Source organism: Helianthus annuus, chromosome 10 (genome assembly GCF_002127325.2).
Source record: "Helianthus annuus cultivar XRQ/B chromosome 10, HanXRQr2.0-SUNRISE, whole genome shotgun sequence".
Lineage (NCBI taxonomy): Eukaryota > Viridiplantae > Streptophyta > Magnoliopsida > Asterales > Asteraceae > Helianthus > Helianthus annuus.
Genome location: NC_035442.2, coordinates 154,883,765 through 154,903,439, shown reverse-complemented (window position 1 = coordinate 154,903,439; position 19,675 = coordinate 154,883,765).

The window sequence follows — 19,675 nt, the reverse complement described above, 5'->3', positions numbered from 1 at the left end:
TACAGGTTTGTTTATACGTAGCAAAAAAAGATAGGTTTCAAACAATTCCATGTGGCAAGCTCTTGATACAAGACAAACAATAAAATCGGCATGTGTTGAACATATCAAACCAATGATGAACACAATATGCTCATGACATAACCTCAAGTCTACGGGCGGTGCGTTAATCCTATAGCGCTATATATGTCACGAATAGGCTCGTACGAAGTTAATGATAAGCCTAACACAAGATGTCATAAACCCAAGTTTAAAGTATCAAGTAATCAAATAAGCATGCGTGTATGAGTAATGGTTGTGCAATATGAATAAAGTTTGTGTGTAAGTTTATAAATAACATGTTACACCCCGAAAAGTGGTAAACGAAAAGGGGTTCAAGTATACTCACAGTTTTGCGTATGGTAATGCTAAACCGATAGCGGGATTGATGGAATATTGAGATTACCAACTTTGTGCATGAAGATTCCTAGGAGTGATTACCCTAACCATGAAATATGTAAACGTTCTAATTATTGGTAAGTTAAATAATTAATTCTTTAGACATGGTATTTTATCTAAATATGACCCGTTAATATATAACGAAAAGATTGTAACAAAATTTGGTTAATCATTTAATAGATGTATAAGTGTAATTCAAAGAGGAATGAATTAATATTCATATGAGTGTTGCATGTATTTTTACTGATTTACTAAATGGAAAAGATATTAAAACAAAGAAAATCATTGTTTCATTGATTTCGTTGGTTTTGAAAATAGGAATAATACTGTGTGTTTTGTTATTGATTTCTAGGAATCATATATAGAGATTACATAGTACAGCTGGCCTACTCTATGTATGGAAAATATAATCACAATTATAACATAATAATTTACATATACTAATACTCCCCCGCAGTCTTAACGGGAGGATCACGGATGTTGAGACTGGACCGAAAATCATCGAATAGAACTTTTGGTAGACCTTTAGTGAAAATGTCGGCTATTTGATACCTCGATGGAACGTGTAGGACACGAACTTCACCTTTAGCCACTTTCTCTCGGACAAAGTGAATATCCATTTCGATATGTTTAGTACGTTGATGTTGAACGGGGTTACCCGTTAAGTAAATGGTACTAACATTATCGCAGTATACAAGTGTGGCATACGTCGGAGGATGATGTAACTCAAGAAGTAGATTTCGAAGCCAACAGATTTCTGATACAACGTTAGCAACCCCCCTATATTCCGCTTCGGCACTTGATCTAGACAACGTGGGTTGACGTTTTGAAGACCATGAAATGAGATTATCGCCCATGTATACACAATAACCTGATGTCGAACGTCTTGTGTCGGGGCACCCACCCCAATCCGCATCAGTGTAGGAGATTAAAGATGGGGCTCGGTACGGGTATAGATGTAGCCCGAAAGCAATAGTGCCTTTTATGTAACGTAAAATCCGTTTCAATGCATGCATATGAGAGGTAGTCGGTGCATGCATATGAAGACATACTTGTTGAACGGCATAAGAAATGTCGGGTCGGGTGAAAGTTAGGTATTGCAAGGCGCCCGCAAGACTGCGATATTCTGTGATGTTGTCCAATGGTGTACCGGTTTTGGTGCTTAACTTCTGTTGGGTATCGACTGGTGTTGCGGCTGGATTACAATCCGCGAGTCCGGCTCGTTCAAGAATTTCCAGGGCATATTTTTCTTGTGAAAGAAATAGGGAACCAACAGTGTGTGTGACCGAAACCCCAAGAAAGTAGCTAATGGGACCTAGGTCTTTCATAGCAAACTCACTAGATAGAAGGTGCATGAATCGTTCTCGGAGGGCATTGGTGGATGTAACCAATAAAATGTCATCGACATAAAGGAGAATGAAGGCCATGTGAGTTTCTTCCTTGAAGATGAACAAAGAATGGTCACATTGACTGTGACGAAACCCCATTGTAGAAACGTAATCGGCAAAACGTTGATACCATGCTCGTGGGGCTTGTTTGAGTCCATAAAGGGATTTCTTCAACAAGCAAACATGGTTCGGATATTTCGAATCCCGAAATCCCACTGGTTGATGCATGTAAACCGTTTCACCAAGGTTCCCGTGTAAAAAGGCGTTTTTGACGTCTAGTTGATGTACAGGCCAAGACTTGGATATTGCGATTGAAAGAACTGTCCTTATAGTGGCCGGTTTAACAACCGGACTAAAAGTCTCTCCACAATCCACACCCACTTGTTGTGACCGACCATCACATACAAGGCGCGCTTTGTAACGCTCAAGAGTACCATCGGCCCGCTTTTTATGTCGGAAAATCCACATGCTTCGAACGATGTTCATATCCGGATGTTTTGGTACTAAATCCCAAGTCTTGTTATCAATAAGTGCTCGAAACTCATCGAGCATGGCATTTTTCCAGTCCGGATTGGAAAGGGCTTCGATTGGGGATTTCGGTATAGGAGAGATAGAATGCGAAACGTGAAGATTGAACGGTTGTTTCGGTTTGTAGATGCCGGACATTGATCGAGTGGTGACCGAACGAGTCGATGGTGTAGGTGGTGGTGGTGGTGGTGGTGGTGGAGGTGGTGGTGGTACGATAGGCGAAGCAACAGAGGGAGTGACGTTGTTGTGTGGGATGGTGTGGGAGGTGGAATGTGGATGTGGTGGGGATATGACAGAAGGGGTAGCATTCAGATGTGAGGGTGAGGATGGAGTGGTTTGGGACGTTGGTGTGTTCTGTGGGATGGAGAATGGTGGGTTTAATAAAGATGGAGAAAAGGAAGTTGCATGGTGCATGGGAGGGTGGGATGTATGGGATGGTGAGGATGTGTTTCTTGGTACAGCTGAGGTGGGTGTGGGAGTTTGTGAGGGTGAAATAGGTGGTGAAGTGGGGTCGTTGTAAGTGGGTGGGTACCAAGTAGATGGGTGGTTTTCATTTGTTAGAAAGTCATAGGGAGAAGGTGTGGTAGAGGATGGGTTAGATAGGTTGGCAAAAGGGAATGTAGTTTCGTCAAAAATTACATCCCTTGAAATGGTAATTTGTTTGGTTCGTAGATTGTAGCATTTATACCCGCGGTGATTTGACGGATAACCGAGGAAGACGCAAGGAGTCGACCTATCGGCTAATTTATGGATCGTAGAGGACGGAAAAAGTGGGTAACAAAGACACCCAAATACGCGTAGGTGATCATATGTTGGGATACGTTTGTACAGTTGGAGAGTGGGAGTGGAGTTGTGTAAGACTTTGGTGGGTAGGATGTTAAGAAGGTAAGTGGCGTGTTCAAGAGCATGGTGCCAAAAATTTAGAGGAACCGATGCGTTTGACAAAATGGTGCGCATGATGTTATTAATGGAGCGTATTTTTCGCTCCGCCTTGCCGTTTTGGGACGAGGTGTAGGGACAAGAAAAACGAAATGTCATGCCATTATTTTGACAAAACTGGTGGAAGGAATTGTTATTGTATTCACGCCCATTGTCACATTGAAAGCATTTGATGGAAGTGCGAAATTGGGTTGTGATAAATTTGTGGAACTCCGTAAATTTAGAAAAAACTTGTGATTTATTAGCAATTGCATAAGTCCACAAAAAATTGGTTTTGTCGTCTAAGAAGAGAACGTAGTAACGACATCCGTTAGACGATAATATCGGCGACGTCCATAAATCACTGTGAACTATGTCAAATGGCATATAAGTGCAATTATTTGAATCACGAAACGGAAATCTAATTTGTTTTCCAAACACACAAGATTGACAAATAGAAGAGTTCTTAATAGAATTTGAAAGCAAATGTAAACAAGGTTTTAAAGAACGCAAAATATTAATGCCGGGATGTCCAAGACGTTGGTGCCAAGTATCTTGTGACACGGCCAAGAAGGTAGATGCGGGTGAGACTTGAACTTGATTTCTTGAAGGGAAGGTGAGTGGGTATAGATCACCAGTACTATCACATCGGAGGAGGGATGTCCGGGTTTGGAGGTCCTTCACATCAAAACCAACAGGGTCAAATTCAATAGAAACATTGTTGTCGATTGTAAACCGACGAACAGATATTAGATTTTTGACGAGGTTAGGCGCATAAAGAATGTTATTTAATTTGAAATTTGGAAAAGGATATGGGAGGGTGTGATTTCCAATAGCGTGGACTGGAATTTTAGTGCCATCCCCGACGATAATGTTTCTTGATGAGACCTTATTAAAAGAAGAAGTGAGATTAGTGGAGTTATTAGTCATTATACCTGTGGCACCGGTGTCCATATACCAGGTCTGATCCGGAGGGTGAAGTGAAAGCGTGTTGAAGGCTTGGTCTAACTCAGTTGGAGTGCAGGTAGCTTCTGATGCAGCATATGCTTGGTGAGGTCGCGGCCCAAGAAGACCGGGTTGGGTATTAGGAGTTGGACTGCTGTAAGCGGGCCTGGTTGAAGGAGCCGTGGGGTAGGGGCAGGGAGGAGCGGGCCATGTGTAGTAGTTTGGGCCGGCCCATTGTTGGAATCGCTGAGGCTGTTGAGGACTACTGTTTTGAGCAGCCCATTGTTGGGCATTCCATTGAGCAGGCGAGTAGGGCTGAGGAGGCCAATTTCTGCCGCGACCGCGCCCACGGCCACGTCCCCTGCCGCGACCGCCACGAATGGCGGGTTGTGGTGCCGATTGCGAAGGGGTTTGGTTCGAGATAGTCTGTTTATGAGAAGCTTGTAGAGCCGTGTCATTAGAGGCACGATTAGCTTTAGTTGTTTCTTCAAGACAGAGTTGCGACCGTGCTTCGTAGAAGGTCGGAAGAGGTTTGGTGTTTTGAAGGATGGATGCGATACCTCCGTAGGCTTCATTCAATCCGGATAATAGTTGAATAACCAATCGTTGTTCAGAGACAGGGGAACCGACATTGGCTAACTGGTCGGATAGAATTTTAACTTCTTGGCAGTAGGCGGACATGGAGGTAAAAGATTCAAGTTTAACATTAGCAAACTTCCTCTCCAAGTGAACGGCACGGGTAGTCTGATTGTCATGGAAAATGCTCTTGAGGGCTGCCCAGGCATAACAAGCAGTTGAATCTGGACGAATTATTGTAGAAAGAAGATCATTCGAGATGGTGCCATAGATCCACTGAAGGACTATGGCATCGAGACGGTTCCATATGTCTGCGTTGCTTGAGGTAGCGTTTTCCTTATCTTTGTCTGTTTCTTTTGTGGCAGCGGATGGGGCCTCCTTTGTGAGATGATCGATGACGTCATAGGCGCGACAATGTATTTTGAAGAGTTCTGCCCATGACGCATATTGGCTATTTTCCATCTCTAGAGTTATGGGAAATTGTGCTTTGATGTTTGTGACTGTGATGGCTGGATATGTCTTGGGATCCATGGGAAGAGATAGAGTGAAAGGGAATAGAAGGATAAAAGAAAATAATGGTGTGAGAGGGATGGAGGCAATAGAAGGTTCGTAGGTCAGAGAGAGAGGAGGCTCTCTGATACCATGAAAATAGGAATAATACTGTGTGTTTTGTTATTGATTTCTAGGAATCATATATAGAGATTACATAGTACAGCTGGCCTACTCTATGTATGGAAAATATAATCACAATTATAACATAATAATTTACATATACTAATAGGTTTGTTAAAACAAAAACAAAAAAGGGAAATGCAACTAGTTTATAGAAGTAATACATGTAACAAAAGAGATGTATATCAGAACTACTCATGGCTGAGAAGTCAGACATAATTTCTTAGTGTTCTAATATGAGAGAAAATAAATAAATTATACAATAGTATCATAGATATATATTTTGACTTTGGAAAATAGGGCAACACTACCGAAAGAATAAATATATATTAGAAAAGTTGTTACATCAAAACTTCATCTTCTTCATATGCGTGCTTATTACAAGTTGCATAACAAAATTTTGTTTCTTGTGAGTTCCATGATTTGTTATAGTTTCTAAATTATTTTGTGACTTAAATAAATAAATATGTCTAATGTATAAGAAATAAAATAGCATGGGTTTTTTATTTTCATTTCATTTGAGAACCATCTCACAGTTCATCTCCTTCCTTTAACCAAAACCAATTGAACACCCAAACATACCCATGTATACAGTTTATTGTTTTCTAATTGAACACCCACGCCCCGCTTGCGGTATGCTCATATAATGTATATATGTGTGGGCGCTTGGGGGCTAAAGTGAAAGTGCACTAATTTTAACGTTATTTTACTAATTTCATGAAAATAACGTTAAAAGAGGGGGATGGTTAATCATGCATCATGTGGTGGCGTTGATAGCCGAAAGACAAGGGGGTACATGCACTAATCGGCGTTTGTCTCAATTGCTGAGTGTTATGTGCCTTATGTCCAAGGCTTGATACAAAACTACTATCGAGCCGGGGGTCTCATTGGAAGCAGCCTCTCTATTCCTACGAGGTAGTGGTAAGGCTGTCTACATCTCACCCTCCTCAGACCCTACCTTAGCTTTGCTATTGGTGGGATATACTGAGTATGATGATAGTTGTTATTGTTTTCTGATCACAACTACTCGAAACAAATAAAGAAATGAATGGAACGATGGGTAGAGGGTGTTCCGAAATACGTAAAAAAACACGAGTTCCGATCGTGCTCCGACGACGTCTTCAGACTCCGACGACGAACAAGGTGAAGCGATCCCGTTGTAAGTCTTCGGTGAGTTCCGAATTCTCTAGCGACTCGGTTTCTCCGGTGGTCGCAGGTGATATCGAAATAGGTTCGAGTTAATCGTGATTGCCGTTACTCGAGACAGAAACAAAACGAAATAATAAAAAAAAGATAGACAGAGGGTATACTGAACAAGGCGAGTCGCGTTCCGTTGTAAACTCCGGCGAATGCTCCGAGTCCCGACGTGTTCGTATCACTGAAACAAAAGCAGTGGTTCACGTCATGTACTTCGGATGTCTTCGGCGGCGTCCTTGTATCTCCGCCGAACACTTCGACTTCGGTGGGTCTTCAGATTCCGTCGCGTTTAAGTTCTTTAGCATGTAACAAGAGAGTGGTATACGAGATTGGGTGTGAAGATCCAAAAATCAGATCTACGGGCCGGAGCCTATAAATGGAGGGTTTGGATCTTGTAGGAGAGCTGGAACCTTCACCTGCAAAACAGTAGACCGTTAGGCTCGTTGCAGAGATGGGAGGGCCCCTCTGCGACCACCCTCCGGTGTGAGGGTAAGTATTGGTAGAGATAAAATAGAGAGAGAATAAGGACGAAGGTTCAGAAAATCGTCCTTGGCAGTGTACTTGAACTGGGTATTTATAATGGTCAACTGAGATGACGTCATTCGTCCAGACGCACTTGAATGGAGGTTCGTCCTTGGAGATATGCAGTGCGGACATCTTTAGAGTGTCCGTCCAGGTGTGGTTCAGTTCGTCCTTATGGGTCATGTCCGTACTCGGATGTGTATCTTCAAGTCCCCAGTTTATTAAGTTCTGGCAAGGACTTGATAAAATGTGTGTATAAAGTTCTCTTGACCGAATGACGTGGCGTTTGGTGAGTGGATCTGTCGTGGCGCGGGTGATGTAAGCGATATGGCTGTCAGTCACCATCGAGTGATTGTTATGAAACCCTTCTTTGGGAATCGTGACCGTCTCCTGATGGGACGGTTTTTGATTTGACACTCCTTAACCGCCTTACTTCCTTATAAAAACTCCTCTCACCATTTCATTTTTACCTTTTATAGTTTTACTCTTCTCTTCTCTCGCCTGTTATCCTCCTAGTTCAATTATCTTCTTCTTCTTCTTCTTTAAAAAAGGTGCGTTCCTTTTTTCTGGTTGTTTGGTACTATGGCTCCTGGTAAGGATAATCTCTCAGAGAGTGTGAGCATACTCACCCAACGGCAGTTGGATAAGTTCATTCGAGAGTATCGGATCCCTTTAGATATTCATCTGACCCTTCCCTCTAAAGATGAAACCATATACCCTTTTCGTCAGGGTAAGTTCCCCTTTTATACCCGCGTCTGTAATTTTGCGAATTATAGGGTTCCGTTCTCAAGGTTTTTAATTAGGGTACTTCAATTTTTCCGGGTTCACATCTGTCAAGTGAATCCTTTCGGCCTTAGTCGCATAAATCATTTTGAGGTTTCTTGTAGAGCCCAAGATCAGAGGCCGGATTTAGAGGTCTTCTGGTATTTACACCTTTGCTCACCGGAAAGGTATCCCTCCTCCCTCCGGAGACGAACGATCTAGCTTGAAAAATTGGAAAGATCATTTTTTATGGCTGGACGATCGTTGTCTTCCGGTGGAGATGGTGTGGCGCTTTAAAGACCAAACAATGTCTTTCGACCTGGGGGAAGACTTTGTTTTTAACAAAGAACTGGCCCGTGCCCTGATCGAGCATAAGTCCCCAACCCGTCCCCTTTCCGAGCATCTTCTTTTGTTGGGTCGGGTTTGTTTTTCTTGGGGCTAAGGGGATAGGGATTGGCCGGTTATCCGCACAAAGCGTGAACGTAAGTCTCCGGCCCTTTACCTCCCCCTTCGGCACTTTTCTTTCTTTTCTTTCTGACTTTGCTTTTCTCTTCTGAAATGCAAGAGCCGAAATGTCTCTGAGGGATGCTCTGAAGGTTCCAAACTTCAATGTCCTGGATTTTGACCTGGACGAACAGTTGGAAGGCGAAGTTCCTCTTATGCAACAGGTGGCTTTGGCGGCTCAGGAAATACGTCCCCTAACTAGTCAAGGTACATCTGAACCATCTGCTGCCGGTGCTACTTCCTCCATACCGAAGCCTACGAAAGGTGCTGCAGGGTCCTCCGGATCTCAAGCTGGGAAGGGATCTATTCTGGATGATGTTGATAGTGATCCGGAAGTGCGGAGCTTGGACGAGGCTTTACAATATCGACCCTCCTCTGGTTCTTTAAAGGGTAAAGGTGTTACATCTGATGTTGAGCCAAATGGTATTGTTCATAAGAGGAAGAATGAGGCTTTGCAGATCCCCTTCCCATGCCGAAGACGAAGAAAAACAAGAAGGGTTCTTCCCACTCTAGTAGTGATGTGATGATTGAATTAGATGAACACCTTTCTGGTGGGAAATCATCTAGGGAGGAGGCTGTCCGGGCTCGTTCTGCGCCTACCCCTACTTTTTCTGGCGGTTTTCTTCCTGTTAACGAAGTAGAGAGCATGGAGGTAGAGAATCCGATAATTACGAGTAAAGGGAAAGGAAAGGCTCATGGGGAACCGAAGATGGTGACCTTTTCAGGTACGATTTTGGACTCATCTCTGGGTCCGGACTTTTTTATTGATAACGAGGAAGACCAAGTATCCTCTCTTCCTCCATCTGGGTTCGGACCTGAGTTGATGTCCTTTTTTCGATATGCAGATGTATTCTCGGATGACATGGAGATTGATCCCGCGACGGCTGACGAAAAGTTTGTTCTGGAATGGGATATCCGGAATAAAGATTCGGTGATGGATGAGCTTGTTGCCAAGACGTTTCTTTTCAACATCAATACTCCGTTGGACCATGCTCGGAGCCGAAAGATGAAAAACCAGGATTTGGGTGCAATGGTCCTGTCCAACCAAGCTCAATCCAACATTTATGTGACGGAGCTTTACCGTAGGTGGGTTGAGGCGGAGTCGGTGAGGGAAAACCTAGAGAAGGAAACTCTTTCCTTGAAACGCAAGATTCAGAGAACTCCAGATGTTGAAAAGAAAATTGCCCAGCTTACTCAGGATCTTCAGGCCCAGAAGAAGAAGGTTAAATCCTTAACTATTTAGAATCAATCATCCTAGGCAGCGGCTGCCTCTGCTGCGGAGGAGCGGGATAAAATTTTAGCGGAGTTGCGGAGCTTTGCTGATTCTTCCAAGAAGAAGGATGAGGAGCACAAAGAGGTTTTAGCCAAGATGGAAGAATCTGTTACGAACGCTCGTTCGGCTTATGAAAAATGATGGCAGGTTCCTACCTTACTTGATTTAATTCTTTACATCTTTGATTTTTTCTAACATATTGGTCAGAGCGGGATGTACTTAAAACAGGGGAGGCCGACCTGAATGCTCGGATTGAACAAATGAAAGGGCATCATAAAGCCGAAATCCAGGAAATCAAGTTGGAGAATGCTGGTTTATCAGCGAAGGTTGAGGATTTGCAGGCAACTAAAGCGTGGCTTTTATCCGAGGGGGCGCAGCTGCTGGCGAAGAACGTTCACCGAGGACCGGAGATTGTAACACCCCGAAAATACAAATTCTTATATTACAAATATGTTGAAAATAAATAAGTGAAACAAACTAACTAGGAATGACACTAACCTAGTTAGATGATGACTTATGGGTAGTTAAGGAGTTAAAACAAAATAAAAACGAAAGTTGAGGGGCCAAAAGTGTTTAAATTGAAACTAATATTAATAAAACAAAAAAATTAAAAACTCAAACACACTCGTGTGTGCTGAGATCGAACCAGACAAGAGGGAGGGGGCGACCAGGCTCTTCAAAACCCTAATTTCCACAAAACTCCTAAATTGAATGTTTAAATCTGATCCAAAACGAAATCCGAGCTGAGATTAGTGATCCCCATTGCAAGGGGGTTATAAGGAAAGGAAGCCGGAGCTTCGAGCGGACAAGCCGGTGTTGATGCACGATTAAAGGGTGTGCTTTGAAGGTATGTAACTTAACTCATTACATTAAGTGAATTGTTGTTAAATTATGTATAGTCACATTGTAGTATAAAAGTTGTGTTGATTATAGCGATCATGATCGCTACTTAAATTCATAGGATTAGAGTTAGCAAGAAACCGCTTGGTAGTCATCATATTGGAGGATTCCATAAGATGAGCCAACGGGTCGAATAATGGTGAATTAACTAGTAATGAGTTGATTTAATAAGTTAACATGGGCGGTAACAATCACAAAAGCATGAAGCCATAAGTTTGGTAGTGAAGTGCCGGTGATAATAAGCCCCGGAAGTTTGGTTAAAAAGCACCTTATGTTACTATTAAAGAAGTAGCAAAATAAGGGTAATTATAATGGGTCGAATAATTGCATAAGTGATCTTAGTCGTTCGTTCCGCAAACCAAATTTTCGGTTCTGCAATCATTGTAGGTACGTCCGTAATGAATTTACAGAAGTATAGGAAAAAGAATCACCTAAAACGGACTTACGAGTCAAAAGTTATGGTTAATTGAAGTTGAAAATCTGAATTTCCGGAGTTGGTAGCAAATGCAGGTCACAAACCTTCATCTGCTGGAAAATCGTTTCCCCCGCGCCACACGGCAGGATCATTTTGATCCGCCGCGACACGCGGAAGCTGCCGTGGTACGTGACAGAATAAGCAGATCCTGCCGCGACACGTGGCAGGACAAATTTTGAAATTTTGTTTTGTTTTTCATGTTTTGATGCTAGAACTTGTTTATACGCACTATATTAACTTCAAAACTAATACTTTAAGTGGTTTTGACCATTAGGTGACATTGGGGACTTTTCGGATGGCGATCAAGAAATTTTGAAGAACCGAACATGCACTTTTGAAGCTTCCGCATTAACTTAACTTTGATAGACAATGTTGTGATGTAAACACTTTGCTAAACATGTTATGAATATTAAACTAGTCGGTAGTTGACTAGTGTATGGCCACTTTAGAACTTTGTTTTTGGTAACCTATGTTTATTGAAAGCACTTTTATATTAAATCCTTTAACTATTATTAAATTGAGTAGTAATTAGATGAGTGTTACAAGTTGGTAATCAGAGCTTAAGGTTGTCAACAAAGTGTTCGGTTCAAGCTTGATCGATCGTCCGGTAAGAATTAATTTATTACTTTAGTAGATTTTATCTTATGTAAGAAATGAGATGTGAATTAATGTGCACGGGAAGAGTGTTTTAACTCACTCAAACCCGGAAAGTGCACCAAAAAGTGAACGGTTAAAGCAAGTTATGAACTTGGCAAAACCAAAGCAAATAAAGATATGTTATAAATGAAATGTTTAACGTTTAATGTAAACATTTCAGTTTCAAGATGTCGGAAAGAAACGATGATGATCCGGTGCCGATAAGCACCGAACAAATGAAAGAGATAATTGCCGAAGAAGTGGGGAAGGCAATTGAAGGTAGTCTATTCGGGTTTATAGACAAAATTCAAAACACGGTGTTATCACTTGTCGAAGAACGAGTCAAAAGGTTGGAAGATAGTGTCAACCTTATGAAAGAGAATCGGGAGAACGTAAGGGATGTTCGTACAAAGAGTTTATGGCGTGTAAACTGCCAATCTACAACGGGGAGGTTGACCCAATAATATGCCAGAGATGGTTAAGTGATGGAGAGTGTGAAAACCGTGTGCTAACTTATCTTATAATATGCGTTTTATTGTGTTTTACGTGATTATGTGCATTAAATGTGTTAACTGCGAAAGTTTGTGATGTTACAGGTTAATCGTGTAATTCGGTGAAGTTTGGAACGCTTAGTGATGAAACGGAGCTACCGGGGATGATAAACAATGCAAAAGATATTATTCGGTAGGTGTTCGGGTCGAAGAGATAGGTTAAATATATGAGAAACACGAGATAATGAAGTCCAGTGGCTTGTACGTCATTTATTGAAAGAAAAAAATAGCAAAGAAAGTTCCAGCAGCTTGATAACGTAACCTACGGTTCCGATGCGTAGTCTACAGTCAGAAAGTCCCAAGAAGTCAGCAAGTTTGCACCGTAAGCTACGGTCAAGATACCATAGCCTACGGTGGAAGTAATCTGGGCAGCGTCAAGTGGGCCTCCATATTCAGCCGATAGAGGGGCCTGTTGGACTCTTTTATTTGGGCCGCTAACAAGGAAGCAACAAAATCACGGTTTGGGGGTGGCAGAACTCACGTGCATATTACAGGGCTTATATCAAACATATATACACACACATAGGAATTGGGCCGACATATCATAAGGAGTCATGTGGACTTTTTTTGGCGGCACATGTGGTTATTAATTGAAGTCAACAACAGCATGATCACGCATTGACTAGGAGGAAGAAATTTATCAACTTCAATTATCCTAGGATTGAAGTGGGCGGCACATGCAAGAACAAAAGGGAACAAATGATATCAGCTTATTATCATCTCACGCATACATCACAGATCGAGAGGGGGCCGGTGAAACAAAGTGAGGGACATCATCATTAGTTCTTAGTATTTTTGGAGGTGAACAATAAGTGACGGAACCTTACATCATCATCTCGCTTTTTGGACTTGTGGGCCGACATAGGGACTTTTGTTGACTCTTTGGATTGGGCCGATGTATTGGGGAGGCTGCCAAAGGAAAACACACGCATACTTTTGTAGTGGGCCGACATATGCATATAGTGGCGGTTTACTTCTTCTTGGGCTCACGTGAACAGAAAACAACGGGGAATCCTATCATCAAATCTTGGAGGGTTTTGATTTTTATTATTAATAATACCATCAACACATCATCACTTTGGGGGATCCTCGTAATCGTCAATCTTTGACGGAGGAGACTTCTTGCATGCAGCCGGCTAATATCATTCAACCAACATGAGCGGCTAATTCCTTCGTGGTTTCCTCCGGATGGAGGGTTTTTGTAAGTTGGATAATTTTATATGTTTGTGACAATCGTTTAATTCGGTGATCTAAGCATTCGATGCTTTTCACTGTTGATTTGATTTATTGGTTGTAAACAATTGCATTTATTTAAACCTTAATTTCTAAGCATTCAGTTCCCGAGAGTTCTAGTAATTGGGATATATTTGACATGGGGTTAGGGTTTGTAATTGTAATTGATAATCATTCGATAACCTCCCGTTATGTATTGACCGGGTACTTAGTCGTTGGTTATCACAATTGGTTAATTAGATTCAACACTTATGTCTATGTAAGTGTTTCGATTAAACACATAACTGAATCTAGCTGCAACACCTGAAATCTGGAGGAACCATTGTTTCTCTATTGATTTAAACTTCACTTTTAGTTCGTAATTTTTAGATAATCAATCAAATCCAACAATTGAGTTTTACTTTTTAATAGTAGTTAATCAAAAACTAAGCATTATACACTTTCCACAATCCTCCTCTGGTTCGATATCCGACTTACCCTATCTACTGGTTTAGTTGGTTTTTGCATGTCCATAACGACAGACATCAAAATGGCGCCGTTGCCGGGGAGGCGTGCGCAAAGTGTTTAGTGTTAAGTTATAGTTAAAAAATTAAAAACCAAAAATAGTGTCAGTTTTGTTTTGTTTTGTTTTGTTCAGATTTATGCGTGGTGCTTGTGTTTTTATGTTTGTGCAGGATGAAGATCTGACAATATTATGCGGCTCTTCTAGATGCATTTTGTGTAGGGAACCACTTCACCCGTGTATCGGTTGCCACGAGGCCCGATTTAGACGGGAAAGAGCGAAATTGGCAGAACCACCGATGCCTTGCTATGATAATCCTTCCCCTCCACCATATTTCTATGACTCTGATACAACGGTGGAGGATGATTATTACTCGGATGGATATGATCGGGACGAGGATGCTTATTATGAGCCAAGGACGGATGGACGATGTTTCTGTTGCGCTCGTTGTCATACTTCTTATGATGAGGATGTGTGCGCAGTGTATTTGGAAAATCCAGAGTATTGGAATAAAAAAATGATGGATGCATACATCTCAAAACCGTATCAGGGATACCGACAGTATCATCCCGACGATTATTATAAGCCCGAGGGTGTGTATGCTTATCAGACCGAGGAGGAGAAAAAACTTGCTATGTTGGAAGCGAGTTTGTCCAAACTCGAGCAATATTTATCAGCACCCAACCTTTCCGATGAAGATCGAATCAGCTGCCTAGTTTCCAAGTGTCAGAAGTTAAAAATGAAGATAGAAATAGAAGAGCGTCTCTCACCATTAGCTGTTGATATTAGAGATTATTCTCACATGGAGGAGGAGGTTGTGGAGGATAATACCACACCAATGAATCCTTTATCTGATGAAGAGTCACTGGTGGATCAGATGGTGTGTGAGGATGATAAGGCAGAGCAGCTTGATGAGATGAATGTGTGTACCGAACCTCTTCCCATATCAGTCATTCCAATTAACAAGTGTGGGGAAGAGGGTTCGAGGAAGAAGATGAGAAGGGTGAAACAACAAGACATCGGTGTATATCTTGTGAAGTGGATTAGCGAAACCCGCATGTGCAGTCTGAACATGCCAATTATATTGACAAACCTATGGAGATGGCATGTAAAATTCCGAGCATTCATTGGAAATACAGTGGGTAAGTGTGCATTGAGACCACCGTAGCGTATATCAGGTACGGTCTGGCTGAAGACCTTTAAACTTAGCGCTCTCGGGAGGCAGCCCGAGGATGTAGAGTATTGTATTTTGGTTTGGTTTCATTTTGGTGTGTTTGTGTTTTGACAGGTTTATACAATTCTATCTTCACGGATGCAATGAGTCAAGTATGGGGATGTTTGGCAACATCCCTAGTGAGATCTCAAAGAATCCATGAGGGGCGTATGTTCCGGTTAGATCGCAACAGTTACACCACCACAGACACTCACTTGTTTTCCGATCAGGTGCATGTGTTTATCTATCTTGTGTTTATTTGTTTTCGTGTTTTTGGTGGTGTGAAATTTTTGTGTTGGGATTGGTTTTATGTGTCGAGTCGTCTAGGTGTTAGCCGTTCATGGTTTGTAGGTGGTATCTCTCGAGTTTAGATTATAAATTGCACCATACATTGGGGACAATGTATCCCAAGTGTGGGGATGCGGTAACTCGAGAGAGGGTTGGTAAGATTGTTGATCTTAAATGCTTGAATTGGTTGAAATTGGAAATAATTGAAAAATTGAAAAATTTTTAAAATTTTTTGTTTTTCAATTATGCTTGAACTACATGAAAACCAACATTTTCAATTGCTAAAGGGTTCCTGCTGATATTAAACTAACTTAGATCCCTAGTCATGGTTGTCCCTTTAAGTTTCATGAGACTATTTCTGACATGTTTTTTAGAAAATAGTTGAGAAGAGATGCCTAACTAGGGGTAACATGCTTTAGAAATTACACATGCTATATGTCGGTAACCCATATTCCTTTTTTTCGGTGAGATATTTGAGCCTACTAGATTGTTAGTTAAATTGCAATAATTGTTCAATTGTTGAGTGTAGGCCATATGTTGCTTTGTGTTAGAACTTGTGTGGTTTGATACATGCCGAGACTGTGGTTTAGCGTTTACACATAAATGATAAAGGCATTAGGATCCCTTTCATTGTGTTATTTGTTGAATGTTTATCCACCCACCTTAGTAAACCATATTGAGCCTTTTACACTTCGTTTGATACACCTTGCTTGACCCGTTTGCTTACCAACCATGAATGATAAGTACATGTTAGATGTTTGTTGAAAAGGAAAAGAAAAAACGAAATGAAAAAAAAAGAAAAAAGAAAGAAAACCAAGAAAAAAAAATCATTGTTATGTTCGTGTTATATAAGTGGGTCGAAAATAACCCATGTGTTAGTATTATTGTGAATAAGTTGTCATGGTTTGGTATGTTCGTTTGTGTTCGCCATATAAACATAAAAAATCCAAAAATATTTCCTTATCTTTACCCTTAACCCAAAACCCAAAAGTCCTTTTGATATGTGTTACGTTATTTGACACAGTGGAGGTGTGATTGCTATAGAAGCTTATGATTGCAAGGTAATATATTTGGTTTTGAGCGAATTATACACTAGCACATTACACGCTAGTTTTGATAAAACCGAGAGGAGTGATTATTGTGAGGGGCGTGTGGCATGTGTGTAGTATCATAAACATGTTAGTTTTAGTTAGGCAAGTCTAAATTGTTTTAAATGCGTATCATTTGTTTGTCAGATTGTCAATCTCGATTGTGTCAGTCTATGGGACGGGTATGACTTGGGACCTTAATTTGTTGATTTGGTAAGGGATTTGATGGTGATTTGTTAATAAGGTGAGTAATGTTTGTAATGGTTGCTTGAGGACAATCAATGTTAAGTGTGGGGATGTGATGCAGAGTGTGAAAACCGTGTGCTAACTTATCTTATAATATGCGTTTTATTGTGTTTTACGTGATTATGTGCGTTGAATGTGTTAACTACGAAAGTTTGTGATGTTACAGGTTAATCGTGTAATTCGGTGAAGTTTGGAACGCTTAGTGATGAAACGGAGCTACCGGGGATGATAAACAATGCAAAAGATATTATTCGGTAGGTGTTCGGGTCGAAGAGATAGGTTAAATATATGAGAAACACGAGATAATGAAGTCCAGTGGCTTGTACGTCATTTATTGAAAGAAAGAAATAGCAAAGAAAGTTCCAGCAGCTTGATAACGTAACCTACGGTTCCGATGCGTAGTCTACAGTCAGAAAGTCCCAAGAAGTCAGCAAGTTTGCACCGTAAGCTACGGTCAAGATACCATAGCCTACGGTGGAAGTAATCTGGGCAGCGTCAAGTGGGCCTCCATATTCAGCCGATAGAGGGGCCTGTTGGACTCTTTTATTTGGGCCGCTAACAAGGAAGCAACAAAATCACGGTTTGGGGGTGGCAGAACTCACGTGCATATTGCAGGGCTTATATCAAACATATATACACACACAGAGGAATTGGGCCGACATATCATAAGGAGTCATGTGGACTTTTTTTGGCGGCACATGTGGTTATTAATTGAAGTTAACAACATCATCATCACGCATTGACTAGGAGGAAGAAATTTATCAACTTCAATTATCCTAGGATTGAAGTGGGCGGCACATGCAAGAACAAAAGGGAACAAATGATATCAGCTTATTATCATCTCACGCATACATCACAGATCGAGAGGGGGCCGATGAAACAAAGTGAGGGACATCATCATTAGTTCTTAGTATTTTTGGAGGTGAACAATAAGTGACGGCACCTTACATCATCATCACGCTTTTTGGACTTGTGGGCCGACATAGGGACTTTTGTTGACTCTTTGGATTGGGCCGATGTATTGGGGAGGCTGCCAAAGGAAAACACACGTATACTTTTGTAGTGGGCCGACATATGCATATAGTGGCGGTTTGCTTCTTCTTGGGCTCACGTGAACAGAAAACAACGGGGAATCCTATCATCACATCTTGGAGGGTTTTGATTTTTATTATTAATAATACCATCAACACATCATCACTTTGGGGGATCCTCGTCATCGTCAATCTTTGACGGAGGAGACTTCTTGCATGCAGCCGGCTAATATCATTCAACCAACATGAGTGGCTAATTCCTTCGTGGTTTCCTCCGGATGGAGGGTTTTTGTAAGTTGGATAATTTTATGTGTTTGTGACAATCGTTTAATTCGGTGATCTAAGCATTCGATGCTTTTCACTGTTGATTTGATTTATTGGTTGTAAGCAATTGCATTTATTTAAACCTTAATTTCTAAGCATTCAGTTCTCGAGAGTTCTAGTAATTGGGATATATTTGACATGGGTTAGGGTTTGTAATTGTAATTGATAATCATTCGATAACCTCCCGTTATGTATTGACCGGAGTACTTAGTCGTTGGTTATCACAATTGGTTAATTAGATTCAACACTTATGTCTATGTAAGTGTTTCGATTAAACACATAACTGAATCTAGCTGCAACACCTGAAATCTGGAGGAACCATTGTTTCTCTATTGATTTAAACTTCACTTTTAGTTCGTAATTTTTAGATAATCAATCAAATCCAACAATTGAGTTTTACTTTTTAATAGTAGTTAATCAAAAACTAAGCATTATACACTTTCCACAATCCTCCTCTGGTTCGATATCCGACTTACCCTATCTACTGGTTTAGTTGGTTTTTGCATGTCCATAACGACAGACATCATTAAGCGATGTTGAAGGAGTGTTTGAAAGGACCCGTTGTGACGTAAGTGACTTTGTTGCTTACGGAACGGGTCAGTTGAGGGGTCAAGCCAAGGATTGGTGGGACAATAAAAAGAAGGAAATAGGAGCCGAAGCGGCGAGGGTTATGACTTGGGATGAGTTTAAGGTGCCGTTCCTTAAAAACCATAGTCCCAAAGCGGTTATTAACAGGATCAAGGAAGAATTCATCCAGCTGAGGCAAAAGGGTGAAGCAATCGATAAGATCACGGGCATCTTCATGGATAAGCTGAGATTCTTTGACGAGTTGGTCACCACTGAAGAGCAGAAGATATACTACTATTACAACATGCTGAGTGCTGAATACCGGGAGTTCATGACTCCATCAAAATACGAAACCCTCACGGAGATTATCAACACCGCTAGAGAGCGGGAAATCGAATTGAAGAAACAGATTGAGAGGGGCGAGCGAAGGGCACGGGATGTTAATCCAAGCCCTACAAAGAAAGCTCGAACTGCGGAATCGGGAAAGAAGGTGGATGCAAAAGGTGGGTCGCCAAGTTGTAAAGTGTGTGGGAAAGGGCACAAGGGAGAGTGCTGGTTCAAAGACAAACCGTGCCCCATATGTAGTAAAACGGGGCACACGATGTCTCTATGCCCGGGTAAAGTCTCGGTTTGCTACAAATGTTATCAGCCCGGCCACAAAAAGTCAGAATGCCCAGACTTAGTTGGAAGGAGAGACATTAAAGAATCTCCAGCAGAAGCTCCTAAGGCGAAGGCTAGGTCCTTCCAACTTACCGCGGCTGAAGCGAAAACAGAACCCGATGTGGTCTCAGGTATATTCACAATTAACTCAATTCCTGCACGTGTATTGTTTGATACGGGTGCGAATAAATCCTTCATTTTACATGGATTTATTCGACATCCTTCAGTTGTATTGAAGAAA